At 34.8% G+C, this 12,067-nt stretch overlaps 1 pseudogene; it reads right to left on the bottom strand.

Annotated features, from left to right (window-relative positions):
- Positions 1–9,793: 9,793 nt before the first annotated feature.
- LOC108462481 (uncharacterized) lies at positions 9,794–12,067 on the bottom strand (annotated as a pseudogene).

Raw genomic sequence — 12,067 nt, 5'->3', positions numbered from 1 at the left:
CTTTGTTTTATTTTTTTTATTTGTTTCTTTTTTCTTTATTTGATTTGGATAATTAATCAATTTTTTTTTCTATTTTCCTTTATAGGTATACTAAGGATTGGGCTTGGTAGTTTAGTGGTTCGCCCATTAGCAACACTTGCTAGTTTTACCTTATTTACCCCCAATAAAATTTTATCTTCCCCGCCTAAACTTTCTTTTACCGTGTCAGGCCATAATTTTAGCCTTCTTGTCACCCACATCACGGCCTGATTTTTCTCTTTATTTTACCCTAATAGTTTTCTGTTCTTTCACAATTACTATCAGTTTCATTCTTCTTCAACATTTTCTTTGTTTCTTCTATAACTACAAAGCTCTTACCTTTTTTTTCTTTTTATAGTTACTCTAAATTGTTTTGAATGGCTCACCATGTTCCTCCTCCACAAGCTAATGAACCCCCATGAGCCTTTTTTCAACCAAACAGCAAAAGAAAAATATACCTATAATATCTCCAAAAGATCGTTCTGTCTTGAAACTAAAGCTGATGCAACCAAACCTACCACCATCCACACTGCCACTATGGAGAAAGACCAAACATGGACCAAGGTAGGGGAAGAGAAAACCCGATCTGTGAATATTGAGTCTGACCAGGAAGAGAAAGAAACCAACAAAATTTATGCACCAACTGAACCTGCTACTACACTTATCCCATCTCCATTGACTACGCCAGTATCAAAACAAGATAGTGAGATTAATAAGTTGATTGATGATCTCACCAAATCAAATGATGAGAAGAATGAGGTGCTAATCAATTACTTGAAACGAAAGCAGCGTTACAAGCATGCTGCCCGCAAACCACTCCCCCAAACTGAAGTAACAACACTTTCTTTCCAAGCTTTCATTTTTAATTTCATTTTATCATGCATTCATAACTATTATCTTTACATTTCTTTCTATATATGTCTTTGCATTCTCTTTTGATTTTTGTCTGTTCATGAATTGAGGACAATTCATCCCTTAGATTTGGGGGTCTATTGTGCATTAGATAGTTGTTTTAGTATTTGTTCGTTTTTTCATTCATTTTTCCATAACACATAAATGCTAGAAAACTATTAGACTGTGATGAGTATATTTTTGCTAATGATGTTCGATGAGGAATTTAATTCTTTAGCATACCTAGAAATTTGTGACAGTGAATTAGGTGAGTTTAGCTTAGAACGGTTGCTTGAGAATTGACCTCTAAAAGTAAAATGCCTTAATTCCAATTACAATTAATCTATAGTAGGTTTCTTTTAATAATTTTAGAAATTCTTGAGGCTAAGTTCAGGATATTGGTAACTTTTAATAATAATAATAAATATATAAATAAATTTTATAAGTTACTCCAATGCTTGAAATTGCCATGTAGGTAAGCAACATTTTGTTTTCTTCATTATGTTGTTGATTAGAAAAGTAAGTTTAAGTACGAGTAATTCAATAAAAGAATTTTAGGGACACTCCAATGTAGTGCTAGGCTGAGTAGCTAAGGAGGTAGTTGTCTGCTCCATCCATCTTATAAATTAATAGCCTTAACTTCATGAGTGGATTTCATTCAAATTGTGACATGATAAAATACCTACAATTTAGTGTATGCTCCATTGAAATTTCCAAGTAAAGAAACTATGTCACAAGATGAATTCCCTAGTAAAAATATTTGTAACTAATTTATGAAAAGTCAATTTGACTAAAAACAATAAGAAGAAACTGAGTTAGATGGAAGATAAACTAAGTACATTAGGAAGTACTTGCTATAGTCAAAATTGTTTAAGCAATTAGGAAGTTTTATTTTTAGGGCAATTTTTCTGCACTTACTTTGCTAAATAATATGTAACTTAAACCAATTCTTAGAGGCTGAAGATAGTTGAGAATGTAGGTAAAAGAAATATGCTTCATACGATCTGGCAATACAAAAGGTAATTATGTGTTATGGAAATTCCTACATTCATGCATACATACATTCATACATATTTTGCTTGAGGACAAGCAATAACTCAAGTTGGGGGTGTGATAACTCTTGAAAAGAGTTATATTGTACATCTTTAAACTTGATTAATTATTTGTACTTAAGTGATTATATTTGCAATTTTTATGATATTTTTAGAACATTGCATCATAAAGCTTGGATTGTACTTTCAATTTTACTATATGTTACTTTTTTGGTGGAAGGAAAGGACTTGTTTATGTTTATAGCAGGTGTAGGAAGGCAGAAGAGAAATGGAGTGAAGTTTTGTCATGGAAAAAGGTTGGACAGATTGCTAGCATAAATGCTATGGCAATTCCAGGAAGATGCTGATGCAGCACTCAGTCCTCGTCACTCTCAGCCAACTAGACGTGTACCAAATAAATCCACCTGAAAAAGAGGGAGAAAAGTATGTGCTGGGAGAGGGCACCTACCCTATAAAAGAGGAAAGAGAGGAAAATTCTGTAGACAGAGGATTTTCAGGAGAATTGAGGAGCAGTTCTTCTTCTTCAAAAAAAACTCGTGTGAAAAATCTAAAGAAAAGAAGAGAGGGTAGTAGCTAAAGCACAGAATAGAGACACAAGGAAGGGGACGAAGCATTCAACCCTGGGTCTTACATCATATTGCAGCACTAGAGTTGGGAGCTGATTTGGCGAAAGCTTTTTGAAGTTCTTCCTTCATTATCTTGTTTACTTTTTAGAGATTTTTAACTGTTAAATGATACCTTTATTTTGTATGTTGATTTTCAACCCATGAGCTAATCTCATCAGGTTGGAATTACTTGATGAATCTTTATTTCCATTAATGATCAAGCAATATGTTGACTAGATCTACTATTTCATTTAATTTGCATTATTTTGAATGCATGTCTGCATTCTCTAGAAATAGATGGATGTATGGTATGTTCACAAACTTGATTTAATTCTGAAAAGGCTAGATTAGTTGGATTATGATCGAATGATATAAGTGAGTACTCGAAAGAATATTCATAGCACTCTAGAGGTATAGTTGCATTCTGTAAAAAGTAAGAAAAAAATAGTGGGTATTATCCTTGAAGCTTGTAGACATAAAAAGACTTAAGATTGGTAACTTGAAGTCTGACTCTTAAAAGAAGCAGATTACTGTAGTTAAATTCTAAAAAGCAGACTGATTAAAACTTTGCCATGGCATTATTGTTTTATAAGGGTGTAATCTGAGTAATTCCAACCTTCATATTCAACAGTGTTTTCCTCTCAACTTTGCCTCATTACATTACCACATCATTTTAAGTTAGTTGTCTTATTTTAATATTGTATACGTGATTATCCTTTACATAATTTTTTATTCTGTTTTCTTTTGCCATAGCCCGATTCATATAATTCATAGTGATATTTTAACCAAATTAATCATAACTGATCCCTATGGAGACGATCTTACTTACTACTTTATTACTTGATTCGACATGTATACTTGCACATTCGCATATTATTTCACATGCAACAGCAAACAACAATCTAGAAAGTCAGATCGAAGTAGGTCTAGGGCAAGATCAAATCCAAGAACCGCGGCAAACAATGTGGATATTGTAAGAATATAGGCCACATTAAAGAAGAATGTTACAAACTTTAAAATAAAAACAAGAGGGATGCCAAAAACAACAAGAAAGGAAAGTAGAAATTCGATGTTGTTGATACTAGTGTACTTGAGGATAGATGTGATGATTTCTTCTTGGTGTCTACGAGTGAAATATCCAAACTTACATCTGAATGGATCATTGATACAGGGTGCTCTTACCGCATGTGTTCCGACAGGGATTGGTTCTCTGCGTACAGTTCAGTTGAGGTGGAGTTGTACTGATGAGGAAAAATTGACCATGTAAGATAATTAGGATCAGAACAATATAAATTAGGATGCACAAAGAAATTATACGGACACTGTCAAATTTCAGGTATGTGCTTGATCTAAAGAAAAATCTTATCTCTTTGGGAATTTTAGACTTGAATGGTTGCAGGACTGTTATCGAGTCAAATGGCTTAAAGGTTTCTCATAGACTCTTATTTTGATAAAAGGACAGAAGAAGGTTAGCCTATTCATTCTGCAGGGGTTGAAGGTGACTGGTGCGATTGTAATTATCGAAGAAAAGCCAATATTATTTCCATATCGCTACAAGAACCAACTTGACGTTGCAACGATGCGACGTCATTCTTTCTTCATAGATTCTGATTCAACCAAACTTTGGCACATGTGACTTGATCATATGAGGGAGAAAGGTATGACAACATTGTGTAAAAGAAGTCTTCTTAAAGACATTAGAGTTGGAAAGTTAGGTTTCTGTGAACACTGCATTTACGAGAAGCATACACGAGTAAGTTTTGATTCAACAGTGCACAGAACCAAAGGGACTCTCAACTATATTCATTTTGATTTATGGGGTCCGACTCCTAACATCTCAAAAGGAGGTAATAAATATTTTCTAACTTTTATTGATGACCACTCTAAAAAAGTTTAATTTTATTTTTTAAAATAGAAAAATGAAGTCTTCGATTTTCAAATAGTGGAAAACGCTGTTATAAAAACAAACCGGGAAGTCCGTGAAGTGGTTGAGAACGGATAATGGTCTTGAGTTCTATTTATCAGAATTTAACAGTTACTACAAACAATAAGGGATAGAAAGACATCGTACCATTGTTGGTACTCCACAGCAGAATGGAGTTTCTGAAAGGATGAACAAAACCTTGCTTGAAAAGGCCTGATGTATGCTTTCTAGTATAGGTTTAGGAACGGAGTTTTGGGCTGAAGCCATCAATTTAGCAAGCCATTTGGTGAACCGAACTCTCCATCGAGCATTGAATAGAAAATTTCCAATGAAGATATGGTCAGGTTATCCTCCCAATTATTCTAACCTTAAAATTTTTGGTTGTCCTACTTATGCAAAAGTTAGCTAGGGAAAGCTTGAACCAAAGGTCGTGAAGTGCATATTTCTGGATTCTCTACCGGTACGAAAAGTTTCAAATTGTGGTACCTAGAAACCATCAAGATAATTGTCAGTAGAGATGTTATGTTCGATGAATCTACTATGATTCATTCAGAAAAAAGGTCGCCCACATTTAAAGACACAACAAACCAGAGTGCCTTAAATAGGATAGAGTCAAAGGAAGAAATAGTAGGTGACATTGCGACGAGAGGAAGCACAACGTCACAACGTCACAAAAAACATGGCGACATCCTAAAGAGGAAACACGGGATGTCGTGACGTCATGAAAAAATTCTAGTTCTCATGGTCAAAATGTTGTTTTGGATCAATTTGAGAATGCATCCGACTCACAGGTACCCTCACCATCTCAATTAACAAATTATAAGTTGGCTCATAATAGAAAAAGGTGTAAAATTCGACCACCATAGAAATATTATGAAGGAAACCTAGTGACTTATTATAGAGAACATTAATTCAACCAATCCTTCATGTTTTTCCATGGCAGTTCAAGTCTCTAATTCTAGAAAATGGCTTGTTTCTATTAAAAAAAAAGGATGGAATTACTCCAAAAGAACAAGATTGGCAGCTAATTAAATCACTTATCAGAAAGAAAATAGTTAGTTGTAGATGGGTGTTCAAGAAGAATGAGGGTTCAGGTTCAAGCAACACTAGGTATAAATCAAGGTTGGTTGTAAAGGGCTACAGTCAAGTGGAGGGAGCTTATTTTCATGATGTTTTCTCTCCAATCATCAAAAATACGTCCATTCAGGCACTTTTGGTTCTTATTACATCAAAAAACCTTGAGTCAGAATACTTAGATGTAAAAACTAATTTGCTTCATGGTGATTTTGGGGAAGACATCTACATGTATCAATCGAAAAGCTTCAGAACTGAAGGTAAGGAAGATCATGTTTACCTTCAACTAAAACCATTATATGGTTTGAAGCAGCCTCCTCAGCAATGATACAAAAAGTTTGACTCCATCATATTAAGTATTGGTTTCGCACGAAATAAGTATGAAAGTTGTATGTATTTATAATGTTTAGATAATGATTCGTTCATATATTTGCTACTTTATGTTGATGATATGTTGATAGTAACTAAGGATCCGTTAGAAATTGAACACCTTAAAACCATGTTTAACTCTAAATTTGAGATGAAGGATCGACGTGCATCAAAGAAAATTTTGGGAATGAAAATTTCAAGGGGAAGACGTTCTGGAAAATTATTCTTGCCGCAATAGAGGTACACCAAGAAAATCCTTAAGCGATTTAAGATGCAAGACTCAAAATTGGTAAGTATTCTCTTAACTACACGTTTCAAACTTTCAATTTCAAATTCCCCTCAAACCAAAGATAGAGAAAGGTACATGTCAAAGGTACCTTACTCAAGCGCAGTCAAAACTCTAATGCATGCAATGTTATGCACTTATCTCGATATTTCTCACGTTGTTAGTGTTGTTAGTAGATACATAACCAAACTCGACAAATTACACTGGCATGCAGTTACGTAGATCTTTAGATATTTATAGGGTACTTCAAATATGTGCTTAAAGTTCAGAAGAAACCAAAAGGTTTTAGTCGGTTATGTTTATTCATATTATCTAAGAGAATTAGATTAAAAGAGGCCTCTCATATGATATCTATTTGCTTTTAGAGATTGTGCCATTAGTTGGAAAGTAACATTTCAAGCCACAGTGGCCTTATCGACTACTAAAGCAGAATACATGGCAATCACTGAAGCTGTGAAGGAAGCAATTTTGTTAAGAGGCCTATTTAGAGAACTGGTTAATGAGAAAGGGGCAATTGTCATATATTGTGATAGTTAAAGTGTCATACATATTACCAAATATAAGATGCACCATGAAAGGACAAAGCACATAGACATTCATTATCACTTTGTTCAAGAGGTGATCATTCTAGGAGATGCTTAGATTCACAAAATTGGCACAGAACACAATCCGGCTGGAATGTTGACAAAAAGTCTTTCAGATTCAAAGTTCGAACACTTCTTAGACTTGGTAAGTATCCAATAAAAATCCAATTAGCCCCATTATAGGGCTTCGCAAAGGAGTTAAGTGAAATATGAGTCAATGTGGAGATTTGTGGAGTATGCCTCACATTTTAGAAAGTTAGTAAGTGACATTCCGACGAGATAAAACTCGACGTTGCAACAAGCAGTCGATGTCACAATGAGAAGAAAGCCTTTGTCCTGACAACGCGACACCTCCTCATCACGATGACATGAATGTCACATCACGATGTAGTGATGTGTTCCTCAAGTTTTTTAGTTTTCTTCTCTCAATTAAACTCTATTTTGGTTTCCTGCTTAAACCCTGATTAACCTAGGGATATTCTAGTCATAAAAGCTATGAATTTCAGCCTATAGATAGGCCTTAGTTACCCTAGGTTTAATACGTGGAAAATAACATAATTAAGAGAGAATTTTGTGTTTTAGTTTGAAGAGGTTTTTTCTTTCGAGGTTTTGAGTTTTCTTTGTTGTGACTCTCTTCATATTGTACTTTTCTCTTATTAATGAAATCTCCTGTTGTCCATGGTTTTTTATCCTCTTCGGAGGATTTTTTCCACATAAAATTTGTTTGTTCGATCTTTTCAATTTCTTCATTATTATTCTTTTACGTTGCTTACGCAGGTTTATTCCCAACAAGTTTCAGTCCATGTTGAGATTTGAAATTTGTAATGTGTTTAGTATTTGTTAAATATACATTAACATCATTAACTTTGGAGTAATAACTTGGTTAATAATAAGATTTTTTATTTTAATAGATTCTTCCCGTTAGCTTCACGTCTCACTAGTGTAGTATCTCACTAGCATCAATCCCACTAGTATTTTATCTCACTAGTTTTGCATACCATTAACTTCAATTCTAGCAGGCTTTTTACCTCACTAGCTTCAATCCTCATAGTTTGATTATAGTTAAATTCAATTCAAACACTTCAAACTTTATAAATTTCATACCTATTGTTAACCAGTAACATTAACAAGTGAAAGAAGTAATGATTTAGATGGTGGTTCACCTTTGAGTAAGGTGGAGTGCCACTTGTTGTAAGTTTGTATTTTGATGGAGAGGTCTAAACAAAAAAAGATAAGAAATGGAAAGGAGTCTCATGAAAGCTTGGTTGAAGAGAGAGAGAAAGAAAGAGCCTCCCCCCATCCCTTTGTCCTTTTTAGTGCATAAAAAGGGATGGAACCCTAGTAATAATACTCTATTATTAGTGTAGGGTTATGTGGATGTAACAGAAACAAACATGTGTGATGAGGACAAACATGTGTAACACCTTTAGTTAGATATGTGAAAATTATTATTGTTATTTATTCATTATTTTAAAAAAATTATTTTTCTTCTTCTTGTTCTTCTTTTTATTTATTTATTTATTATTATTGTCCTGGATATAGCTTGCTTGAATTATGCTTGCATACATATTACTACTTATATAACTTGAGCAATTATCAATAAATACCTTGCAAGGGGTAATAGATTATTTATTATTATTTTGGTCTAATGCATGAGAATCACTTTTCTCAAAGCTAATTCTCATGCAGGGAGTGAAATGTAGATACTTGTTTTTAGTTACTAATTGTCTAATCAATAGTAGTTCCAAGAAATATTGTTCATTGCATGAGCACTTTTGAGAATAACTTCTTTTAAAAATGACTTCGTTAGGAATAACTCCACGTTGGGAATGACTTTTGGGGAATATCGTTGAAAGGTTGGCAAGATTCCTAAGTTATGCCACTTTTGGGATGTCTTGAAAAGCATGACTTGGAGGCTCAGATACGAAACCTGTTAAGAATTTCTTCTTGACCTTTCTTTGGGAATGGTGCTTCCTCCTTATTTCTTTAATGAACAAACGCTGTATTGACACTTAAAAACCTTTCTTGTTAAAATAATTCAAGTGGGTACAACTTTTATTAACCATCATTATACTCTTAATCTATATAACTTACCTTACATTTTCTCACATTCATGTAACCATTTTCAATCCCACAACCCACCATTTTTGCATGTTCATGCCCACTTTCTTTTCATAACTTCCTTTTTCAAGGCTTATAAATAAAGTTTGAGCTTCTCATTTGAGGACTTTTTTCTTTTTGGATCTTTTGGCAAACTTCGTTCTCTAAAATCCTCTTTGCAACTTTCTTTCTACAATCACATAACTCTCATCTTTCTTAACCCCTTATTGCATCAATCACCACCACTTGCCATCGCACTTGTTTTCCAAAGTTTGCTCCTATCTTCCTCTCCATCATCTCTACACGACACCTCATTTTGCTAGATTGTAACATATCCTCACCTTACCAAAACAATCATTTTACTTGTCCTCCAAAAATGTGCCTATAAATGCTTTGCTCAAGAGCCGAGCTGTTCTGCCAGCCACTCCATAGTATCTGAACACAGGTTGAGGGACGCCAGTTCAATATGCGGCGTATCTTATAGCCAACGGGTTACAACAGGATGTTCTACTTGTACTCGCCCGCACAGTAAGTGGTGAATATGATGACACTAGTTTCTTAAAGTTCACTAATCATTTCATTTTTTATACATAATATTATATTAAATTCACCTGGAATATAGAAAACTAGATTCTTTAAAAGCTAACTATACCCATATATCACCACTTTTTCGAGCACCAATGGAGGCCAGCAGGCTTGTCAGCTGGGATTTCGCAAAGCCTGTATGGGTAATCTTTAGTTGGATCAACTATGAAACTGCCGGCTGATTTCCAGGTTGGCCGCCCACTTGTTACTGTTAAAATGGCGTACTACATAAATCTAAAACACTGAAGTTCGCATTCATCAATTAAAATTAAATGACAGGAACTACAGTAGAGCAATAGACAAGATGAGTTGAAAGTACTATATCTGTATATTTCTAATATAAAAGTCAATGACGACCTGATCATTTACAATGCAGGCAGTTATCAGCAATGTACAACAGTTATTTACAAAGCTCGGTGATGGAAAATAGAAAGAGAATATCCTATTGCAAAAGTGCTAACTATTCATTGTATTCATGACCTGCTGTATACGTATAACAGGTTACACTACGCATTGTTGCTGATATCGACGATAAGGTCAACTGCACAGAATTCATCCTACCAAACTTGAGCCACATTCACAGTTGTCAGCGCTGTAGAAATGCAGAAATTTTAGAGGCAATACTTTCTCCTGCAACCAAGAAACACCAAACTTAAAATGAATATAAGGTTAAAGGTCTCTAATTTTCATTGATACAAAATGGAAATGGTGAGCACAAGTCTGAAAACCTGAACCATCTCTCCAAACAGAGAAGGAAAATGAAACCCTGTTGAACAGCTCTCCAACATTTCAGGACTTTTCATCCATGCTCTACGACCATCACTGACTTTAATTTTATATCTAAACATCTGAAAGTACAGTAAAACCCATGTTAATCAACATAGACTTATGCTGCATGATTTGAATAACATAAGCATAATCAGTTCTACTCATTTTGAAAGAAACGAACTCCATATAGATCCCTCATACATACAGCAGCTTGATGTTTTAAGATCACAAAATGCATACCTGAGACAGAGAGATATCAGGCTTTTCAGCTTATCATCCTCAACCTCAATTCCAGTACCTTGGCACTCAGGGCAGAGTATAGAAGAAATCAGGAACCCCATAGGTTTAGTCTCCAAATCCTTCCCCATCTCATTGCATTTGGCTCCATTTTTCCTCCTATATCTTCTTCTTACTATTGGATTAACTTTATGGCTTTCAATCGTCTCAAGCTCACAAAGAAGGATCCAATTTATAAGGCATGAAGTGTGATATAAATGGAATGCCTACAAAATTTTTAGAAAGACAGTAGATGTAAATAAAATTTGGAACCCCAAAAATACACATGTTAATTAGTGCTTCAAGCTGAGACTATAAAATAAGCCATATTGACCAATATGATCCATATTTAAAGGTGATTCAGAACCAAGTTTACTAATGAAGCATACCCCATTAACATTTCTACTACTGCAAACAAGTTTTCCAGTTTTTAAGTTCAAGAGCGCTGCCACATCTTTCTCAGGAAGCATTTTCTGCTAACAGATATCACACATTCTTTCAGCAGCTATACGCTGTTGCCGCCTTACTTGATATAAATCTTGTGAGCAGAAGCTGATCATCATATCGATCTAATGCAAGTCTTGAAGAAGCGCTATTTGAAGCTGAAGAGTCTTCCCTAGATGAATCGTACTGATTACTCAAAGATTCACTTAAGTCCTCTGGATCAGAAAACGACTTCTTCCTTTTCCGGCCAGCAGCCACAACATTACCCAATTCCATGGGGGAACCAGATGTTAAAAGTGATTTGACATCATCAAGCAAACTCTTTCTTCCTAGATCACAGTTATAAACAAAAGTAACAACAGCAAATTCATACTTTGGAACCTTCACCTTATCATCATTTCTTGGAGCTTCTTTCCCCATCCATTCGCACCATATTCTGCTCAACCTATTTGAGACTCCATTCTCACAGAATCTTGCTGCTATTTTCCCAAAACCAATCAAACTTACTTTCAAGTCAGAGACCTCATCCTTGATTAGCACCCCTGGAATCACCAGATCTGAATCCTCTGCTCTACCATGTACATTCTTTTCATAGGAACTAACTTCACTGCCAACATATTCCACAATAACAAGGTTGTTGTCATTGCTTTCAAATTCCAACAACCTATTTTCATTAAAATTTACGAGAGCCAATTGTTTCTCTTTTTCGTTAGACTTACCAAAGAACAAAACACCATCATTGAAAGGCTGTGGATTAGTTCCTAGTAATGTAACCTTAGCAGCAGTTAATCTCTTTGTGTGAAGGTTCCCCTTCAGATGATCAACACCGAATCACTATAACATGGTGCAAGGCACAGAGTGCAGAAGAAAATGAACCGCTTCCGTTCCTCACGAAGCTCTATATATGTATGCCCTTGTGACCTTACATTATTAAGAGTGGTTCTTGCTAACTGTTCCTTTAAACTACAAGCAATTGTCCGTGGAAATCCTAACTCCCTCCTTTCTTCCGTTTGAATTACAATATGATAAAACTCAAACCACAGTAAATCGACAATTCCACCAAAACTAAATTCAAATTCAAGGCTTTCTTT

Source organism: Gossypium arboreum, chromosome 13, assembly GCF_025698485.1.
Source record: "Gossypium arboreum isolate Shixiya-1 chromosome 13, ASM2569848v2, whole genome shotgun sequence".
NCBI lineage: Eukaryota > Viridiplantae > Streptophyta > Magnoliopsida > Malvales > Malvaceae > Gossypium > Gossypium arboreum.
The sequence above is the reverse complement of the archived record's forward strand: the minus strand, read 5'-3'. Positions and strand labels throughout refer to the sequence as shown.